Source organism: Wyeomyia smithii, chromosome 2 (genome assembly GCF_029784165.1).
Source record: "Wyeomyia smithii strain HCP4-BCI-WySm-NY-G18 chromosome 2, ASM2978416v1, whole genome shotgun sequence".
Lineage (NCBI taxonomy): Eukaryota > Metazoa > Arthropoda > Insecta > Diptera > Culicidae > Wyeomyia > Wyeomyia smithii.
Genome location: NC_073695.1, coordinates 219,782,616 through 219,803,954, shown reverse-complemented (window position 1 = coordinate 219,803,954; position 21,339 = coordinate 219,782,616). Strand labels below are relative to the sequence as shown.

The 21,339-nt window shown below is 40.7% G+C and overlaps 1 protein-coding gene across 2 annotated transcripts in view; it reads right to left on the bottom strand.

Annotated features, from left to right (window-relative positions):
- Window positions 1-21,339, bottom strand: part of LOC129722556 (protein muscleblind) — a 745,426-nt gene that overhangs the window by 675,429 nt on the left and 48,658 nt on the right. For both annotated transcript variants that reach the window (XM_055676090.1, XM_055676091.1), the window contains exon 2: window positions 12,784-12,823. The gene's annotated coding sequence lies outside the window, so the exon portion shown is untranslated. The remainder of the gene's footprint in view (window positions 1-12,783; window positions 12,824-21,339) is intronic.

Below are 21,339 nucleotides of genomic sequence, written 5' to 3'. Positions count from 1 at the left end.
CTCTCTCCACTGCTATGGTCACTGGTGGTAGACGTTCTCCTAACCAAGCTATGACAGCTGGGCTTCGAAGTCATTGGATATGCTGATGATATAGTCCTTATTGTTCGGGGAAAATGTGATGCAACTCTATCTAGTCGTATGAAAACGACACTTAACACCACCTCTCAGTGGTGCTCAGAAGAAGGGCTGAACATTAACCCCGCTAAAACGGTCATTATACCATTTACCAAGCGAAGAATGCACACAATCATTCCTCCGCTACTGAATGGGGTAAGACTATGTTTCAGCAATGAGACCAAATATCTTGGAATCAATCTGGATAAGAAGCTGAACTGGACTGCTCACCTAGACTACGCTATCAAGAAGGTAACTTCAGCTATCTGGGCTTGCAGTACACTGTTTGGCAAGACCTGGGGGCTAAAACCACAATTAGCGCTCTGGTCTTACATCACCATTGCTCGGCCACGTATAACCTACGCAGCCCTCGTATGGTGGCCTAAAGTAGATGAAAAGACAGCTCAGGCGAAACTTACCAAAGTCCAACGATTGGCCTGTCTCTCAGTTACCAGTGCCCTGCGCACAACACCGACAGCAGCCTTGGAAGCCTTGCTTTGCTTACTTCCTCTACATCTCCATGTGAAGAAGGAAGCAGAGCTTGGCGCACTAAGGCTGCAAAGAAATACAACGATGCTCGAAGGTGACCTAACGGGTCACCTAAGCATCCTAAAGGAGTTTAAGCTGACACCTTTAGTAACAACAGTCTCGGACTGGATGGAAGCGAAGCCAAACATGGACGTTCCATATATAGTGATCGACACAGATCGCTCCATGTGGAACAATGGAGGGCCGAGTCTTCCATCGGGCACAATCCGCTTCTACACGGATGGCTCAAAAATCGGACCCCAGACTGGTTCAGGGATCTTCGGACCAGGCATAAAGGCCACTATCTCAATGGGTAAGTGGCCAACCGTCTTTCAGGCGGAGGTATACGCAATATATATATCTGTGCTATAACATGTCTACATCGCAAATATAGACATGTGAAAATCGGAATCTTTTCGGACAGTCAGGCGGCACTAAAGGCATTAAAGTCTGCTACATGTGTCTCCAGACTAGTCTGGGAGTGCATCGCAACACTCAGGGAACTCTCCCGCCTCAACAAAGTTATGCTACTTTGGGTACCCGGTCACTGCGGAATCGAGGGAAATGAACATGCCGACAGCCTCGCAAGACAAGGATCTGCTCAGCAATTCATTGGACCAGAACCGTTTTTGGGTACTTCCACATCCGCCATTAAAGGCGAACTAAGTACATGGGAAAAGCTAAAGATAGCATCTCAATGGCAACATGCGCAGGGTTGCAGGCAAGCTAAACAGTTTATCTACCCTAACCCTACGGTTACCAAACGGCTACTTAGTTTAACTCGTAGTGAACTACGCATCATCACGGGACTTCTCACCGGGCACTGTCCTGCTCTTTATCATTTAAAGAAAATCGGCAAAGTCCTAACCGACTATTGTCGCTTTTGCAACGCTGAACCTGAGAGCTCAGCGCATTTGCTTTGCTTTTGCGGGGCTCTTGCTTCATCGAGGTTTAACTTCTTTGGAAGTTACCTCTCAACTCCATACCAGGTATGGAGCACCAATCCCAAAACGGTCACAGGTTTCATCAACCATGTAGTTCCGGACTGGGGCACAGGCTTACAACCAACTAGCTCAACTCCATCAATGAGTTCGAGCATCTTGTAATCTGTGTAAAGTAATCGGGACCAGCCACAAAAGACAAACATTCCTGTCGCAGTGGCGCTTTCTACCCAATGCCCTTCAGGCATACAAAAAAAAAGTTTGACAGCCGTCACCTCACTTCATATCATCTAACTTCACGAAAACCTCACATATCTCACCGGTTATCGTAACACGTCAGGTGGGGCACGAATCAGTTGAATCAGTTTCGTTGGGGAACTATGCTCGAGCATAACCCACCACGACTCATTTCTCTTAACTGAATCGTACGCTGCCCTGATGTCTAAGAAAAGTTGCAATCGAAGACTTGTCGCAAGCTGAACATTTGTTCCATAGCAGATACTCTCCCTAGAAAACCACACTGGTACCGTCTTCAATTTATTTTGTTGGCTAACGGACTGTTCACCGGTCTAGGGCCGAACGAATTACAGATGTCCAAACTCTTCTGTCTTGGGTAGCCGTTCTCCAGTCTCCTCGTACACCAACAGATCGTGCATCTTCTTCCACCGCGTGCGAGGCCTACCACGGAGTCGACGGCCTCTTCATGGTTCTCTACTGAAGATTTGGCGGCTCTCTCGTCAGGCATTCTGGTTACATGTCCAGTCCACTGAAGCCTGCCCCGCTGTATGACCTTCACTATATTAGTATGTTTGTATTCCTGGTCCAATTCAAGATTCATGCGTCTGCGCTCACTCCATCTTCCAATTTACCGCCAAGTATCGATCGCAGAACTTTACGCTCAAAAACTCTGAGCACTCGTCGTTCGGCGTTCATGCTTCATATCCGTAAAAGGCTTCCGAGAGTATCAGCTTCTATACAACGCTAATTTTGTGCAAGTTTGCAAACTACGGGACCTTACCTTGTTATGTAGTCCGTAGAAGGCCTTGTTTGCAGCTACAACTTCACGACTCATACCGTTGTCACATGTCACAAGCGTACCAAGATAAACGAATTCAGCAATCACTTCAAATCGTTCCCCATCTTACTCCACCTCAGCACCAACAGCACGGGAACTCCCACGCTCCCTACCAGCTACCATGTACTTTGTTTTGGTAGAGCTATTGGCGAGTCCCAATATCGCAGCTTCCCGCTTGAGAGACACAAAAATCTCCTCCACGGCCCTACGGTCGGTACGGGAGAGCACTTTATATGCGGAGTTGAGCAACGTAATGCCTCGATAGTTACAACAATCCAATCGATGACCTTTCTTATAGATAGAGCATATGAGGCCTTCAACTAGTCGTCCGGCATTTATTTTTCCGCCTAGGTTCTTATCTGGTGGATCGCATAATAACGTTTGCGGTAAAAAAATTGACAAAAATTGCCGATTTTTCATGGATTTACCTCTAATCGCACTGACGAAACTACTCATGCATCATCAATCATAGTAACCCATGAGTTAGCAAAAAAATGTGGCTGCTCTTTCAGTCAAACTCTAACTGTGATGGCGAAAAAAGTGAAGCTACTCCGTTCAGAAGTGTGCGCGTTCAAAGAACGGAACCCCGTCGCGTCAAAAACGGCGTCATGCGGCACTTTGTGGACGCCGGGTATGCCCGTTCCGGCATCTACAACATCTTGACACTATTGGACAACGATCAGAGCATCGAAAGAAAGCTCGGTTTCACACGACCAACGACCCTGAGCGACAAGAAGCTTCAAAGGATGCTGAAGAGGAAGACCGAGGGAAAAGTGGCTAAATCGCTGCGTGCACTTGGACGGGAGGTTGGTGCATGCGGTAAAACAGTGGAAAAGTATCTGGAGAACATGGACAAACATGTCAGGAAGCGGTAGTCCCGTCCACTGGTCTCGGAGCTGCAGAGAATGACGCAGCGACAGCGGTTGAATAAGATGGTCAAGTCGATTTTCCCGGCGAATCGCGGCGTGGCAGTGTTGATGGACGACGAGACCTATCTCACCCTGGATGGCAACGATTAGCAGGGCACTGCGTATTTTACCTCCCCCATGAAGGAGAGAACACCTAGGTGAAGTTTATTTCACAGACCAAGTTCCCCAGGAAGGTGCGGCTGGGGCTGACAATCAGCGAGAAAGGGATGGAAAAGTTGCTCTACTTTCGCTCCGGGCTGGCCGTGAACGGGGAAATTTATAGTACGAAGTGCCTGCCAGAAGTTGCGTCATTCATCAAGAAATACCATAAGGGCGAAGACACCGTGGCCAGGTTTGGCGTCGGCTTACTACTCGAAGCGATCGTTGGAGGAGATGGAGCGGCTGAATATCGATGTGGTACCGGAGTCGGCGAATCCGCCCAACGTCCCCCAGCTGCATCTTATCGTGAATTTCTGGGCAAACTTGAAGCGCAAGATCTATTCCAACAATTTTGTCCCGAAAACGAAGGAGGAATTAATAAAAAAACGAAGAAAGAGCATAAAAACATGCCTACATACATGTTCTCGTCCGCCTTGGCACATGTTCCGGTTAACCGCTCGCAAGGGCGTAGAATTTTTATGCAAATAAGATAATATAATTACCAATAATGGGAAATTTATCCAACTCAGTGCTCTTAATTTTCTTTTCATCACCATCTGAAAAAAGTCCATTTTTTTACTGCAAACGTTACAGCCGCTCGCTTCCCGCTTTTAGAAGTTCGGCCGGGATACCGTCCTTCCCAGCGGCCTTGCCGTTTTTCAGCTCACTAATCGCCTTTTTCATCTCCTGCTGTGTCAGTGGCTCCACAGCTTGTTCGTCACTCGTAATCGTCATCCTGTTCCTGCTCTGCTCATCCGGCTCCTGACCGTTCAATAGTGCTTGAAAACGCTCCTTCCACCTGGCGGCAACCGTCGGTTTATCAGTAAGTAGGTTGCCGTCCTTGTCATTACACATGACCGGCACAGGGAGATTCCTGCTTCTGACTCTGTTGACTGTTCTATAGAAGCTCCGCACGTCGTTTCTAGCATAGCTGTCCACTGCGTTGGCGAGCACCTGCTCCTCGTATTCGCGCTTCTTCGGACGGTGTTCTGTTCTCTCTCTGCTCTGACGCGTAGCCGCAGTGAGCATGCGGCTCCTGGCACGGTTCTTCTCATCCGTCGCTCTATGGCTTGTCATCAAACCAGCCGTTACGGTGTCTTCCACGCGTCGTACCTACCAACTCTCTCGCAGTCGTTTCGATGGCACCGTGGATACTGCTCCACAGCCCATTTATATTTTCCACTCCTTCCTCCTGCTGTTCTGTGCTCCGTTGATCCAGCTCTCTGGCGAATTCTGCTGCCACGCCATCAGCTTTCAACCGCTGAATAAACGCATTGTCCTCTCTGTGCGAGATTTCAGCACCTTCGCCAGCCGTGCGCGGATCTTACAAACGACGAGATAATAATCAGAGTCAATGTTTGGCCCCCAAAAAGACCTAACATCAGTAACATCCGAAAAGTGCCGACCGCCAATCAGGTACGTGATCGATCTGGGAGCTGGCTTCTCCATTTGGATGCCTCCAGGTGTGTTTCAAACGTGGAAAACAGGAGCTACATATGGCCATTCCTCGGGCCGCGGCAAAGTTTATCAACCTCAGGCCGTTTTCATTGGTTGACGAGAGGAGGCTATGCCTTTCAATGACCGGACGGAAAAATTCCTCCCTCCCAACCTGTGCCCTTGGGTCTCTAATGACGAGTTTTACGTCGTGTTTTGGGCACTCGTCATAGATTCATAGATACTTTACTAGTTTGTCCTACATTACTGTCAAGATGCATTCGTGATGGAAAGTTGTTACTTTTTAGTTTGGTTTCTACGTAATTAAAGAAGTTCTTAGGGGAAGACTTGATTTGATGTTCGATTTTACGATTATGTTCTTCATGTGCAATTTTAATGGCTGCGTCAAGTTGACAGCAAATTTCTTGGAAATTTTGAAGGTTTTCGCTATTGTTGTCTTTTTTGTATATTCTATGTGCTTTTTGTTTCCTATTTTTTAGGTTCTTCAATTGTGGATTAAACCACACTGGATATTTGTTGGTGTTCGTTCGTCTTCTTTTTTTAGTGGTACATTTTCTGATATAATTTGATTAATTATTTCATAAAATTTTGTTACTTCTCCGTTGACATTTCCTTCTTTACAAATTATACTACGCCAATTTATTATGCGAAGTTTACGTTTGACTTGTTCGAAGTCAGTTTTGTGGTATTCCGGTACATCCTCGTACTCGCAGTCGCTAGGGTACGAAGTGTTATCCATTACTATTGAATATTCAATTGCTGTGTGGAATGCTTCATTTTTCCAGATGGGAGTCAATGATGCATCTTCAGAAGTCTTCAGTGCAGTTTGTGAATTATAGGTCTAAATAAGCGTTTTGTTTGTTTTTGACATGATTGATTTGATATAGACCGAGTTCTGAGGATTTGCCAAAAAGATACTGCAGTGTTTCGTTTTCGCCTACGACTGGGAGTAAGATAGATTCATTTTCAATGTCTACAATAAAGTCTGCCTTACGTTGGTTGAAGTCGCCATAGACATGCAGTTTTACTTCTGGTTTCATGTTAGACATTATAGATTCTAGAGTTTTGAAAAATTATTCATACGAATGTTTATGAGCATGTTCCGGTGGAAAGTACACGGAACAGAAGATATGTTTTTCGCCAGCAATAAATGCTTTGGCCCATACGTGTTCAAATTCTTTATATTTGTCGGATATTATTTCTTCAGAAGTAAAGTCTAAAAAGCTGTTCCCTACTTAGGTAAACAATTCTATTTTTTCCCCTTTTTTAACGCATCGAGTATTATAAATTTTTCCAATCGATTTTTATTTTTAATTACGGTAATCCTCACACTTGACAATTTAACACTTCTTTAGGTCCTTCCCACAAATCCTGAAGTTGCTGACCTGGTCCAGTCAGGATTGCCATTACCAGAACTAGATCACCCGACATGAGTTGCCAGTCGTTCGATTTCTCTGTGATAAATTTGTTTGCGAATTTCTTTTGACGTGAAATATTTTTTTTATTTCCTGAGTATACGTATGTAATGCAATATTACTCTGCCCAAAAGCTGTCATCGATCACACGGTGCAACAAATTAAAAAAAAAAATATTAAAACTTCTGTAGTGACCTAGGTTGTAGGTCTTGTTGAGTGTAACTTTCACCCATACTAGAAATTTTCCAAACAACCCCAACATTTGAAGTTATGGTCGAAAAACCGTTATTCGGACCACAGCACATATATTTTTTATGACTCAGTCATTTTTCAACCGAATTTTAATGTTTTTGTTGTTTTGGAAACCGACAGAGAACCAAATCGACCACGTTCTAATCGACGACAGGTTCTTCTCCGACATAATCAACGTTTGCACCTACCGCAGTGCGAAAATAGATTCGGACCACTACCTAGTAGCTGTGTGCATGCGCTCAAAACTATCGACGGTGTATAACACTCGCCGAAGTCGAACGCCGTGACCAAATATTGAGCAACTGCGGGACGCCGAGGCTGCACAGGAATACGCGCAACAGTTGGGGCAGCGCTACCCACGGAAGAGCAGCTTGGCGCAGCTACTCTTGAAGACGGCTGGAGGAGCATCCGATCCGCCATAGGTAGCACTGCTGTAGCGCTACTAGGTACCAGGGCTCCGAATTAAAGAAATGACTGGTTTGACAGCGAATACAAACGGTTAGTCGAGGAGAAGAACGCAGCACGGCCGAGAATGCTGCAATACCGTACGAGAGTGAACGTGGAACGATACCGGCAGGCACGGAACAGCCAGAACTCAGTCCTCCGAAGGAAGAAGCGCCAGCAAGAGGACCGAGATCGCGTAGCGATGGAAAAGTTGTACCAAGCTAACGACACTCGGAAGTTCTACGAGAAGCTTCGTGCCGCAAGCAAATATGTGCAGGAGCTTCGACGGCAAACTCCTTACAGACGAGTGTGAGGTGATCGAAAGGTGAAAGCAGCACTTCGACGAGCATCTAAACGGCGATGATGTTGAGCGCGAGGACGGTATGGCAATTGATTTTGGTGCCAAGCAGAAGACAACAGGATTCCAGCCCCGATCCCCTGGAGGTGGAGGAGGAGATTGGCCGGCTGAAAAACAATAAAGCTGCTAGAGTGGACCGACTTCCCAGTGAGCTATTGAAATACGGTGGAGAAGCACTGGCTAGAGCCGTGCACTGGGTCATTGTCAAAACAAGGGAAAGGAATAACAAGTACTGGAGGAGTGGATGGAGGTTATTATGTGTCTCATCTACAGAAAGGGCAACAAGCTGAAGTGCTGCAATTACCGGGCTATCACTCTGCTGAACGCCGCCTACAAGGTACTTTTCCAAAGACTCTGCCGTCGAATATCACCATTTGCGAAGCAGTTCGTGGGGCACTACCAGGCGGGTTTCATGGGTGCCCGCGCCACAACGGATCAGCTATTCGCGATTCGGCAGGTTATGCAGAAATGCCGTTGATACAACGTGCCCACACATTATTTGGTCATCGATTTGAAATCGGCGTACGACACAATCGATCGGGACCAGCTATGGCAAATTATACGTTACGTACATCTGACTAAAGGCCGAAGCCAAACGGATTGGACATCAATGCATCCAAAACGAAGTACATGCAAAGAAGGGGTTCACGAGAAGACAGTGCTAACCTCCCACCTCGAGTTCAAGTTGGGGGTGATGAAATCGAGGTGGTCGATGAGTTCGTGTATCTGGGCTCACTGGTAACTGCCGACAACGATACCAGCAGAGCAATTCAACTGCGCATTATGGTAGGAAATCGTCCATACTTTGGTCTCCGGAGGACGCTCCGAACGAGTAGACTTCGTCGCCGCACCAAGTTGGCCATCTACAAGACGCTGATCAGGCCGGTAGCCCTTTACGGGCATGAGACATGGACTATGCTTGTGGAGGATCGACGCGCCCTTGCGGTCTTCGAGCGGATGGAGAACAGAGTGTGCAGAAGGCGAATGATTCACAAACTGCAGGAGCTGCTTGGGGAGCCACCTATCGTCCACACTGGTAAGATTGGCAGGTCGCGGTGGGCTGGGCATGTCGTAAGGATGTTGGACGACAGCCCGGTGAAGATGGTTCTTGAAACCAATCTATCAGAGACGAGACGGAGAGGTGCACAGCGGGCAAGGTGGATCGATTAGGTGGAAGACGACCTGACCATTTCAACTTAGTTCGTAATTTGTCACTTTTTTTTGTAAAAAAAATACAAATACAGTAACACTTCAAACTCAATTCAATTACAAATTAAAGAGAAGTTGTTTTATACAAATCGGCTGAGTTATATTTTTTTAAAGAAAAACTGAATTTTTAGTGTTTATCGCACATTTTCTTATTTTTTCTGAGGACCTAGCGTAGGTTGTAGCTTGAGTGTTACTTGCGCCCATACTTGAAGTTTTTCAAATTCCCCTTAAATTTTGAGTCATTGTCAAAACCCTGTTTTACCACTAAAAAAATGTAAGTTCCCCTCATTTTGTTTTAATTTCAGAACATTTCAGAGCGAAAAGATTTAAGTGAAACATTTTTCACTATTCAAACATTTAGAGGGAAGCGTAAGCGTAGAGGTAAGCGTAACGTGATGCTAGAAAGATGATTCTATCGAACGCTACTTATAGTCACATAGGGAGGAGAAGAAGTCTAAAATATAGAACATTTTCGTTACGTAATTTGTGTACCACGCCTTAGTATATAGGGTATCGAGAAAACGGAAAAAGTCCTTTTTTGAGAAAAATTAAAACCAAGATCTTAAAATTGAAATTTTAAATGCTGAAAAGTATTTATGAAGCTAATACAGGTCGGACTCGATTATCTGGAGACTCGATTATCCGGGGGCTCGATTAACCGGGGCTCGATTATCCGGAGAAAATGGTTCGATTATCCGGAGTATTTTTTGTTTCTGTATTTCTATAACGTACTTTTGTCTTCCGGGTCATTGGAAGGCTCGGGGATGTTCATGATTGTAGCGGTATAAGCCCCGTTCCGCTTAGGCAGTTCGTTTTTGGCAGCTTTCTCATCGTTCCTTCAACCAAATCTTACTCAATAACCTCCAAAATCAAGGTATTATGGTTTTTTGTTGCCAATAAGGACAACCGCTGTTGGTAAACCGGTTTCGGAATTATGATAGGAACATATCCCTGTAATATAATGGCCATGATCATTGCAGTACTTAGAACTACAAGCAGGCCTGTCCCGGTTCTGTTCCGGATACTCTCGGATTATTGAACCAAAACTCATCAAACGAAATCAATAACGACTTAAAATCCGCAAAGTAGTCAATATCGAGCGTCTAGGTCACTTAAGAAATGAAAAAAAAACATGAGTGTTTGTTTTAACATCTTCGAGATAATCAATATAACATAATTTATTATTACGTATAAATGTATAACAAACGCCGACAAACAGCCTAAAGACAATTTTTAATTTTTTTCGTCGGCACATGCATTGTATACAATTTATTATAATAGAAAACTCATTGTTCTAGATGACAGATATTAAAAATTTGAATAGAAAAAAATGGCTCGATTATCCGGAAGGTTCGATTATCCGGAGCGAAATGTTTTTCAAAACTCCGGATAATCGAGTCCGACCTGTATAACAATTATAGTGAAATAATATATTTAGTTTCAATTTATTAAAGTGATCGTGAATACAACTGAAAAAGTGTGTAAGCATTTTACTAAATTGTTAAACCACTATAAAATTTATGAGTAGATATCGCAACCATCAAATTGCAGTGGAAACAAGAAAATCGTAATCGCGATTGCTACGAGGAAACATTCGACTTGATTACGGTTAGATCTCCGAAAGGTATCAATGTATAATTTACAGATTATGTTCACCTATCGGTTCAACCTACCAAGGAAAAACTGCTGCGCCATTTCCTCCAAGGGATCTTTCAACACGAGGCTGGAGAGTAAAATATCGCACAACGCGTATGCACTTGCACACTTGCCCAGATACGGCTCCCAATGTACTTTCATTTTCATTATGCATATCCGAGCCGCAGTTACGGGTATTTATGCACACGAAGAAAGCACTGGCTATGAAAAGTAAACTAAACCAAGCATCAATCAGCACCTCTAGGTACGGGTCTCGATCGGGCGCATAGTCGGGCATAGTAACCCAATACCAACCGACCGGTTTTCTAAGTCTTGCAGCACCAGCAGACAAGTCCGATCTGGTAACCGATTTGCTGTATGGCATAACGACATCTCATTGCATGCCTTCGAGCGCAGCATCGCCGTCACCATTCGACCCAACAACGGCACTTCATGCTAATCGCTCCAGTAATGTTCGGTTTGGTTTCGATGGAATGCAACGTCCCATTGCTCCATTCAGTGGAAATTGAAATGAAATTCTAATGACAGCAAGTAATGATGAATTTTGTTTGTATAGAATTTATGATGCGTCTAGTGCAAGCTGAACGGCTTTAAATCGTCTATTCCGGATGATTTCAACTGTATACTGTGCTTAATGCGTTCCGTTTTCACAAGAAGGATGCAAATAGGAAGATAAATTAACAGCCATCACCTTGCAAGGTGGGTTCCACGCAGCGTGCTTTAGTGCAGCAGCACATCATTTTTACTACCAACGAAATGACAAAACTGGTCGCGCCAACGCACGGAGACATCACGGGTCGTGCACATGGAGGAGGTTTTTGAGGTTTTGAGGTTCAAATAAAATTTTTAAAAATCAGCCGAGCGATTACAAATATTTATCAAACTGTTCAGAAATATTCGAGGGGGCCCTGAAAAAACTAACGGTTTTAATGATTGTTTATGTGGACGAATATTGTAACAAAATATAGAGAATTTCAGAAATTTAAAATGCAGAATTGCTATGAACCTCATTTAATTTCATTTAAAAAAAATATTGATCTTCACACAGACGGTTATGAGTAATCTGAGTCTTACATTTCTAAATAACGAAGTTAAAAGTCGATTTTTTTCGAGTCATAAATGATAAACTAGATGCAATGTATTTTCTTTTAAAGTAAAACATTAGAATAAATGTATGATTGTAGTTCGGAATAATTGATATTAACTATAATATATTCAATAATATTATTCAATAATAATGAACTATAAAAGCTGAATAGAACCTCAATACTCAGAAATAAATTAAGTTACACATATGGCTTTCATTTCCTACCGCAGTTACAGATAGGAACCGAAAATCATGATTTCCCCCAAACAAAAATCCTGCGTACGCCAATGCACAAGTGAACGTCCTCTTGAAGATGAGGACACTTTTTTCGCAAGAACAAAAGCGTAGGCAAGCAAGAGCTTGAACCATCGTTGAAAAGAAGTAACACACACACACACATAATTTGTGCATGTGGGTCGGGGGATGGATCGTCTCCAAAGATGACATTTAAATTCTGACCAACGGTTTCATTGCGCCCTGACATGGCTTCAGAGTCAACCCACAGCATGCGACAAATAAGGAGGCGCCAACGAATCGACCGAGTGAGTGGAGTGCAGCAATTTTTTCGACCTGCAGCCGACGACGGTCACCTAGTAGTGAGAATTGCCCACAAGTACTCAAATATAAACAGTCGAGGCTAAAAAATACTAATCCATTCTCACCAGTTTTGTTAGCGAACTTAATTATTGCCAGCGAAGAGTCGCAGGCGAGAGTGTTAATTGAAATATAATGTAATAGTTGGTTTCAATTCTTCCTTCCTACTTGTTTTTTTATTTTAACGTTCGTTTTGCAGCCGCACCAAACACTAAATTACTAGACTGTGATTGGTGGGATTTTGAGTGCACTTTTAGCATCACCGAGAAGGGAGGTCGACTATGATGCTGATATGGCATGGACCGGGCGGCGTCGTAGTAGGTACGCATTTGTTTTGCAATGAAACGAACACTTTCAGCAGTACAGGTGGGGCGGACAGCTCTGCTATCTATCTCTCAACAAGTTGCTAATGATCCTGTCGACGGTTATGAAATGAATGTTTCACTTTTGCTTCCTCTTAATTTGCATATCAATGATTTGTTGCAGTTTGGCAAACTGTCGGGTGTGTTGCATGGTTCATTTCTTATCGCTTCGCACCCGGCCGGTCGGTGGCTGGTTTATGTATGGCCGAGAGACTAAATTACTTACCGTAAACATTAACTGGGGCGGTGGAGCATTTTTGAGTTGTCTGAAAGCAGAAATTGAAATATGGATGAATATTTGTTTTTAAATTATATTCATTTTTTTATTTTTATTTCTTTTTATTCTCACTTATTTTCCGTCGGTCTAGTTCCGCCACTGTTGTTGTGCCAATCACCGACGCCCGGGGAGGCGACTCCACCCAGGACCCTAACTCACGACCCGTTTATTAACGGACCGGCGCCAACGGCTTTACTTCCTCATGCGATGGAAGGCGTGATCCCAGAGATTTTTCGCCTCAGAAAATCTCCCGGTTTCGGCTAGGATTGAATCTAGACCAGTTGGGTTGGTTGTGAGCGGATCACGCCACCTCACAACCATCGACACCTATGTCGGCGGTGGGATTCGAACCCAAGCGTCGAGCGTGGTTGGCAGAGACGTTACCAACCACGCTAGGCCCCCGCTCGGTGTTCATTTTTTTTTTTTATTAAAATAAACTGTCTTTACCACAAGTAATGAACGCGACCGTAGCTGATTCTTCAATTTCGCATAAGTTTTACTGAGAAACCTTAAGTTGTTTAGAGAAACTATCTGAGAATGGATTGTTGAGAGCTAATAATAAAATGAATGAAAAAAATACACACAATCAATCTTTTTTTCTACAGCGAACCAATAAACACTAAAATTTAATTTACAAGAAATAGGAATTATCGCAAATGTTTTTAAATATTTTTTTAAAGAAGTCCAGGACGAAGAAATGACAGGCAAAGGTTTTATGAAAGGTTATGAAAAGATATTCAATTTCAACATTTTTATTTTGCAAGTAGTTGTATTCTAATGTTTTCAATGGTTCAGATAGCCATTATGAATCAAAACAGCTTTACTAATCAACTCTCAAATAAATCATGTGTTTCGTTCAGTATTTATAATTTCGTTCAAATTTCTAGTAGAGTCTAACGGAAACCGATAATTATTTCTTTTGATTTCCTATAATTTCGTTGTTCGGTTGTTCGGTTCTAATTTCAAGAGGCTTCAGCATGCTACCTTACCATCGCTTTTCATGTCACATTTTCACCATAAATATTACGTGTAATCATAAATAAATGACATTTATCGGAAAGGCATATCTGTCTCTACAAAAATAATAATTTAAAGCAAATCCGACATAAATTCATTTAAATACGCTGGGATCTTTTTTTACGCGGTTGGTTGTACCGCGTTAAAAAAATCCGCGTATAATAAGAACGGCGATATTAAAAAAATCGCGTAAAAAAACTCCATTTAATAAAAAGATCCGATTAAAAAACATAGCACGTAAGCAAACATAAACTTGAAAAATGATAAAAAAATGGTAACAAAACACACAAAATGAGTTTATAGTGCTTCCAAAATGAAAATTCATCGATGAACAAAACAATAACTTTTTTAAAATGATTTGGTATTTAAGCTTTCGTTCTTCAATCGACGCTGACTCGTATCTTTATACAATTATCAATGTACTTTTGTTCCTTTTCCTCGAATCAACTAAAATTGCCTATTTTTGATAATAACAGCAAATATATTAAAAATATGCTTTATTTAGATTAAAAAAAACAGAAAATCTTATTGTCATGAACAAGATTTTTTACTTGATTAGATTTACTTATAGGAAACTTATTTTGAACCACGCAAAAATAATCTTCCAAATCGCGAAAAATAATCCGCGTTATTTGAAAAAAATTCCTCTAAAAATAATCCGCGTTATTGTAAAAAATCGCGTTAAAAATCCGTGTATAACAAAAACCGCATAAAAAAAAACCCGCGTGAAAAAAGACTCCAGTGCATATCGTTATTTCTGATCCTAGAATTTGTATCATGATCGGACCAGAAAATATATCACAATCGGACCAGTGATTTTCCACTTCGCGTGCTGAGCTTTACTTGCATGGTGTTGGATTTGGGCTTAACAAATTAGACATTTCGGAATATTTTTTCGTGATTTAAAAAATATTTTCGAACACTTTTCATATTGCTTCGAAAACGTTAAGAATTAAATTTGAATATCAAATACAGCAAGTTTCCAATCCAATTATTCAAGTTTGCCGAATAGTGCAATGCTCTAACTTTTATGCCTCAAGTGTGAGAGCCGATACTCAGTGTGATATTTAGCCAATATTCGCGGTAAATAGCATAATATTTCAAAACCTACATTTAAATTTTAGTAATACTTTACTTAAGAGCCAGTTCGCGAAGACCGCAACTAGGTCTTGTTTCGAGGTTTTATGATCCGACTGAAACTTTCAGGGTTTGTTTATTTATATAATAGAACAATGTTTTGCATTATCTCAGATTTTTTGAAAAGGGGTAAGAGGGGTAAAAAAGTTCGCTGAAAATTGATGTCTCAAAACTGCCAAAAACGTAAAATTGCTATAACTTTGAGCAAACTAAACCGATTTTCGTGAAAATTGGCATGATTGTTCTACACTATAAATGGAACAAAATGAGGGTTATTGGAAGTTGCTGTCGAAAATACATCATGAAAATTCGCATTTTTCTAATAAAATGGTGATTTACACAGCTGTTTTTCTCTTACCAACAGATCTAGGATTAAAATCTAAACAATACGTTTTGTAGTACTACTCAAGAGCTTTCATTTGATATATTTAGGAAATGCGCCGCTGTAAGGATTTTAATTTTAATTTTAATTTTATTCAATAATTTATCTGACAATATGTAGTCTTAATAAATAAAAAAAAGTTAAAGGGTATGTGCTTGAGTGAACAAACGTAGGCTTGACGTGGGACTATTGTGGGTGTAAAGATTTAATTCTGCCATAGCCATAGTATATATAACACACCAAACGTACAAATACCAAACACAACAATCCATGAACACTTCACAAAAAACACATACACCTATCATAAACCATAGCATATAAACTAATAAGAAAAATAATTAGCTTGTTGCCTATAAAAGTATTCTGTCATGAATAGATTTACCTCACGCATTTACACACGCTATATACACACACTACTCACAAGCACACACTCCTCAGACACAAGCACGCTACTTACACACACACATACACACACACATACACACACACCACTTGCATACACACGCCACTTATATACACACGTCACCTACATACACACGCCACTTACACACATACACGCACACACGCCGCTCACATACACACACGTCACTCACACACACATTCACACACACGTCACTCACAAACATATTCACACACACATTCACACACACATTCACACACTCATTCACACACACACACACACACACACACACACTCACACACACTCACACACGCATTCACACACATTCACACACATTCACACACACGTCACTCACAACACACATTCACACACACAGACACACACACATTCACACACAGACACACACACAAACTTTGACACACACACATTCACACACACAAACATTGACACACTCACAAACATTGACACACACACTCATTCATACACACACACACACACACACATTCACACACACACACTCATTCACACACACGCACACACACACTCATTCACACACACGCACACACACACACACTCATTCGCACACACGCACACAAACACATTCACACACACATTCACACTTACATTCACACACACACACACATTCACACACACACATTCACACAGACACACACACACACATTCACACACACACATACACACGCTAACGCTACTCACACGCACATACACATGCTAACGCTACTCAGACACACACACACTTGGTATACGACACACTATACCTACACAAATTACTATCGGCAGCATCCAAACGGCTTCCAAGTCTTCCAAAGGTCCCTTCCAACGGCTTCCAATGGTCCCCAGTGCCGATCACGTCCAGTTTCGAGCTGTATTCCAACAACGATATCTGAACTAGATTACCACTGGTGGGGTCCAACTCAGATCGAAGGGAAGCCGAACTGTTCGCTTTGACGGTCGACCAGGGAATGAGCTTCTCTCAACACGGAATGTCCTTTTATAGCGTCACTTAGTGTGGGGACTTTGGGTGATTGGGGGAAGAACCAATCACGTGGAAGCATTTCTGCTTTCTTTCTTCGTCGTTTACTTTGGGTGATGAATGCGATGCCAATTGGCTGGCATTGCTAGCCAAAGACTGAATGCGTGAAATCATTTCGTCTATGTTTTTGAAGTCTGCGTTAGGGGAATATACCAATCGTATGAAAAATGTATGTGGATATTCGACCTTCAAACTTTTCCGCAATTTTCACGGAGTAATAAGAAAATGGTAACTGAAATTATCATGTCATACAAATCTTGTATGTTTTAGCTTTGCAACGGTATATTAACTATTGAAATCGGAACAGTTGTTTGAGCGCTATTAGCATCTAAAATCTTCCATTCCGCCAACCAAAAACGTTACATGTTCAATCCAGTTTTCCCAGAATGTACCTTAGTATAGTGAAGAAAGACGTAGTCCCACGTCAAAATAGTGTCAAGTTTACAAAATATTCGAATTTTTCAACTTATTCAAAAACTTGCGGGATGGTTCGCCAAACTCAAACAAATCTTCTACGCTTGGGAAGGTCCTGATTGCAGCGGTTATAGGCTCGTTAAATGCGCGATGCGCGGAAAAATCCAAATTTTCTATAACATGTTTTTGACCATGATTTCTAACCCATTGTGCGAGCAGCGAAACTACGTTTTGTGTCGATGTTCTTCCATTGGGCTGTATTTTTCAACTTATGTTTATTTATGTAGTAATGCAATAGTTTGCAGAATTTGAGGATTTTGGAAAAGGGGTTAATGGGATAAACACTCCCTCCAATAATTTGTGTTAAAAATCAGAAAATAATTACTCTAGGCTTATTCTCGAAGTTATACGATGAAATAAGAGATTATTTTTCGGAGTGAGCAGGAGTGGAATGAATGTCAGCAAAGTCATGCGCTTCGTTTTGTTGAGCTTTTTTTAAATATGTCCTCTGAACAATTTAATTACCAAGAAGTCGAATGTAGTTTGAAACCAAATAGACTTTATATTTCATCATCTCTGTTTAAATTCTAAGTTATCATCATTTAACCATTCATCGAGCTTATTAGTATTTACTCTCAATGCATTTCTCAGTAATGATTTTTTTCCTGTTGTTCTGGTATTAGCGAAAAAACGTTATAAAAATCAACGTTTGAAAATTGGTTGATTTATTATTACCAACTAGTGATGTTATTGTACGTTCATCAATGCTTTATCTCCACTAACTTGTATTGGCTCATGCTTATTTACCTATACAACGTATAAAATTGGGCGAATAACGATTCAATTTGTTCTACCAATAAATACATTTTCGGTTTGAATTGCTTAATTCCTGTGGAAGGTTCTGCATTTGACCTAATTCGTTTATGAGCATCTTACGGTGAATTTTCTTTGCATGTTTCCTCAAGCATAATTCAGAGAAAAAAAAAGATGATGAAATATAGAGTTTATTTGGTTTAAAACTATATTCGACTCCTTGGTGATTTAATTCTTTAATAAGCAAAGCCTTGGTGCTACATTGCGATTCGGAACTCGACCTTCTGTTTTATTATACACAGACTTCGTAGCCAACTGTTTTAGTGTACAGGACGATTGCTGGGCTAGCGCTACGATCCTACTGACACTAACAGTCTCTCCCGAGCCGGGACTCGAAACTACGACGACTGGCTTGTTAGGCCAGCATCGTACCTCGAGACCAGCTGGAAGGTATTCTTCAAAGAACATATTAGAAAAACACGAACAAAAAGTTTCCACGTGACTTCGTTGACATTCATTCATTCTATTGTTGGCTCCAAAAATGACCTTCCATTCTATCATGTAACTTCGAGAGTAAGCCGAGAGTAATTATTTTTCGATTTAAGCAGTTTCTGAATACCAGATTTTGGAGAGCCTGTTTACCCCACTAATCCCTTTTACAAAAACCTTAAATTCTGCAAACTATTGCATTATTGCATAAACAAACAGAACCTGAAAATTACAGCCCGATGAAAGAACATCGACACAAAACGTAGTTTCGCTGCTCGCACAATGAGTTCGAAACCTTGGTCAAAAACATGTTATAGAAAAATTGGATTTTCTCGCGCATCTTTATAACGGCGCATTTTCTGAATATATCAAATGTAAGCTCTTGAGTTGCACTATAAAACGTCATGTTTGGATTTTAATCCTAGATCTGTTGGTAAAAGAAAAACAGCTGTGAAAATCACCAATTTTTGTTAGAAAAATGCGAATTTCTCATCATGTGTCTCGACAACCACTTGCAATGACCCTCATTTTGTTTCATTTGTAGAGTAGAATAAACATGCAAATTTTCATGAAAATCGGTCAAGTTTACTCGAAGTTATAGCAATTTTACGTTTTTAGCAGTTTTTCGACATAAATTTTTGGTGGTCTTTTCTACCCTACTTCCCCCTTTTAAAAAAATCTGAGATAATGCAAAACATTGTTCTATTATATAAATAAACAAACCCTGAAAGTTTCAGCCCGATCGGAGAACCTAGTTACAACCTTTCTTGAAAAGGTGGCTCTTAACACAAAATAGTTAGTATTCTGCCGCGATATAACATTACCACGTACATCCATTTGATCAGTTTTTCAATACGGCCTAAAAACGAATGGGTTACTTGTCACTTTTGTATTGAAATGGTGCATACGTCATTTGATTTCTTGATTTTATGCAACGTACGAAAAAGTAACAAGTAAAAGAAAGAGACCAAAAGATGGGTCTTCGAATAACGAACAAATTGGCATAAGAACCCCATATTTGAGAAAAAAGGCGCCTACGTCAGTCTGCGAGATTACGGCAGTATTAGTGATATATGCAACCTACTGTGACATATGCTCGCCGTACTCTAATATGGGTGGATTGAGACAAAATGGAACGAGTTTATAGTACTGCAGCTTAACTTCAAGGAAAAGTATTGACATCATGATTCCACTTGCCTCTTTTTAACCTACACGTTCTTGAAGTTATCAAAAAAATAAGCTAAAATATGATATAACTTTGTAAGGAAAAGTCCTGGAGATATATGGTCTTTGGCAAAAATGTGTGTTTTATGTGCCCTAACATTTCCACCGAATAACACTTTCGTGTAAAATGCAACTTACAAAAGTTAAGTACAAGAAACTAACTTTTGAGTAAGTTCCATACTTTATAACTTTGTACCGAGAAAAGATAGAACTTTTATTTGTTGAAAAAAGTTTCATATTTTTCAATTTTCAACAACTTTTCTAAATAAACCATTTCTCTATCTCTTAACACAAAAAATTTAGTATTTTTTAGTTTTAGTATAGTAAACTTTTCAAATTTTTTGACAACTTGCGATTATGCGGGTTATTCATACAAACCATTGTTCCGAAGACATAATTTAGCTAGGATGAAGGTGAAAGGCGCTATGGAATTAAGTTCCACTTTTTGCCTTATTGGACCACTGTGCGCTGGGATCCTGGCGATAAACAGCCTAAAACTGAATAGAATGGAGTCGACACCTTGATACGGCACGAGTCACAGCGGGTCTTGGCTGGTTTAAGTAACCAAGTAAAGTATAAATACTAATCGTGTCTTATGAAATCTCAAATGTTCATCATTACAGACTGTGTTGAAGGCTGACTATAATTCTGCTCATCTTTTCAATAATGGTGTTGATTGTGGCAGTAAATCACATGATATCACCATTTGTGGATGCATATGAAGTGTTGTTTCATAAACAAAACGAACAAAAAATAAAATTGAAAAAAATTATGTTAATGGTTCATCAATCCAAAACTGATATGTTCTAACTGTTTTTCTAATTAAATATTTTTTTCAAGAAACCCTCGAGTTGTACTTCGGAAGAGCTGATAAACGTTGCTTCCAAACAAACTTCGTGCACAATAAAGTCGTTTATATTAGAGTCATACTTGTATTTTGTAAGCTTTGGATCACTGCGACCATTATTTTGATCTTTTGTGGTATACTGTTATCTTTAACTTTATTTTTTTCGTTGGTTTGTATCGAAAGTACGTTATATGTGTTGAACTCGTTTAAGTAGCGAATGAAGACTCGTCAAAATTGGGTTAAATGTTGAAATTTTAACGTTTATCGAAGTTGTCCGTGAAATGATGAATATTCCTTAGAAGCAGAATTTGTTTTGTATAAAATTTGGAAAATTTTTAAATTTATTCAAAAGTATTTTTACTTTGTCAAATAATTTTTTTCACATTTCATCCGTTTTTGTCGTAAGATTTTAATTCATTTTTCTCCAGGCAGTTGTTCCATGTGGATTTTTACAATTTTTAAAATATTGGGCCTTAATTCAGCAACATAAAAAAACAATAAAGCAATTTATAACAATCTTCGCAAGCATTTACCGTTCCCATCAGCTTTTTCTAGGTACGAAACATAACATTAGAACCTATTATGGAAACATCCAGCATAGAAATTCACTAGATGTCACCACGCACCAAAATAATGGTAGCTATCACAAAATTACGAACACATTCCACCACTTTGATAACTTTGCTGGCGCTAGATTCAAATCTGAACATATGTCATCAAAGCAGATG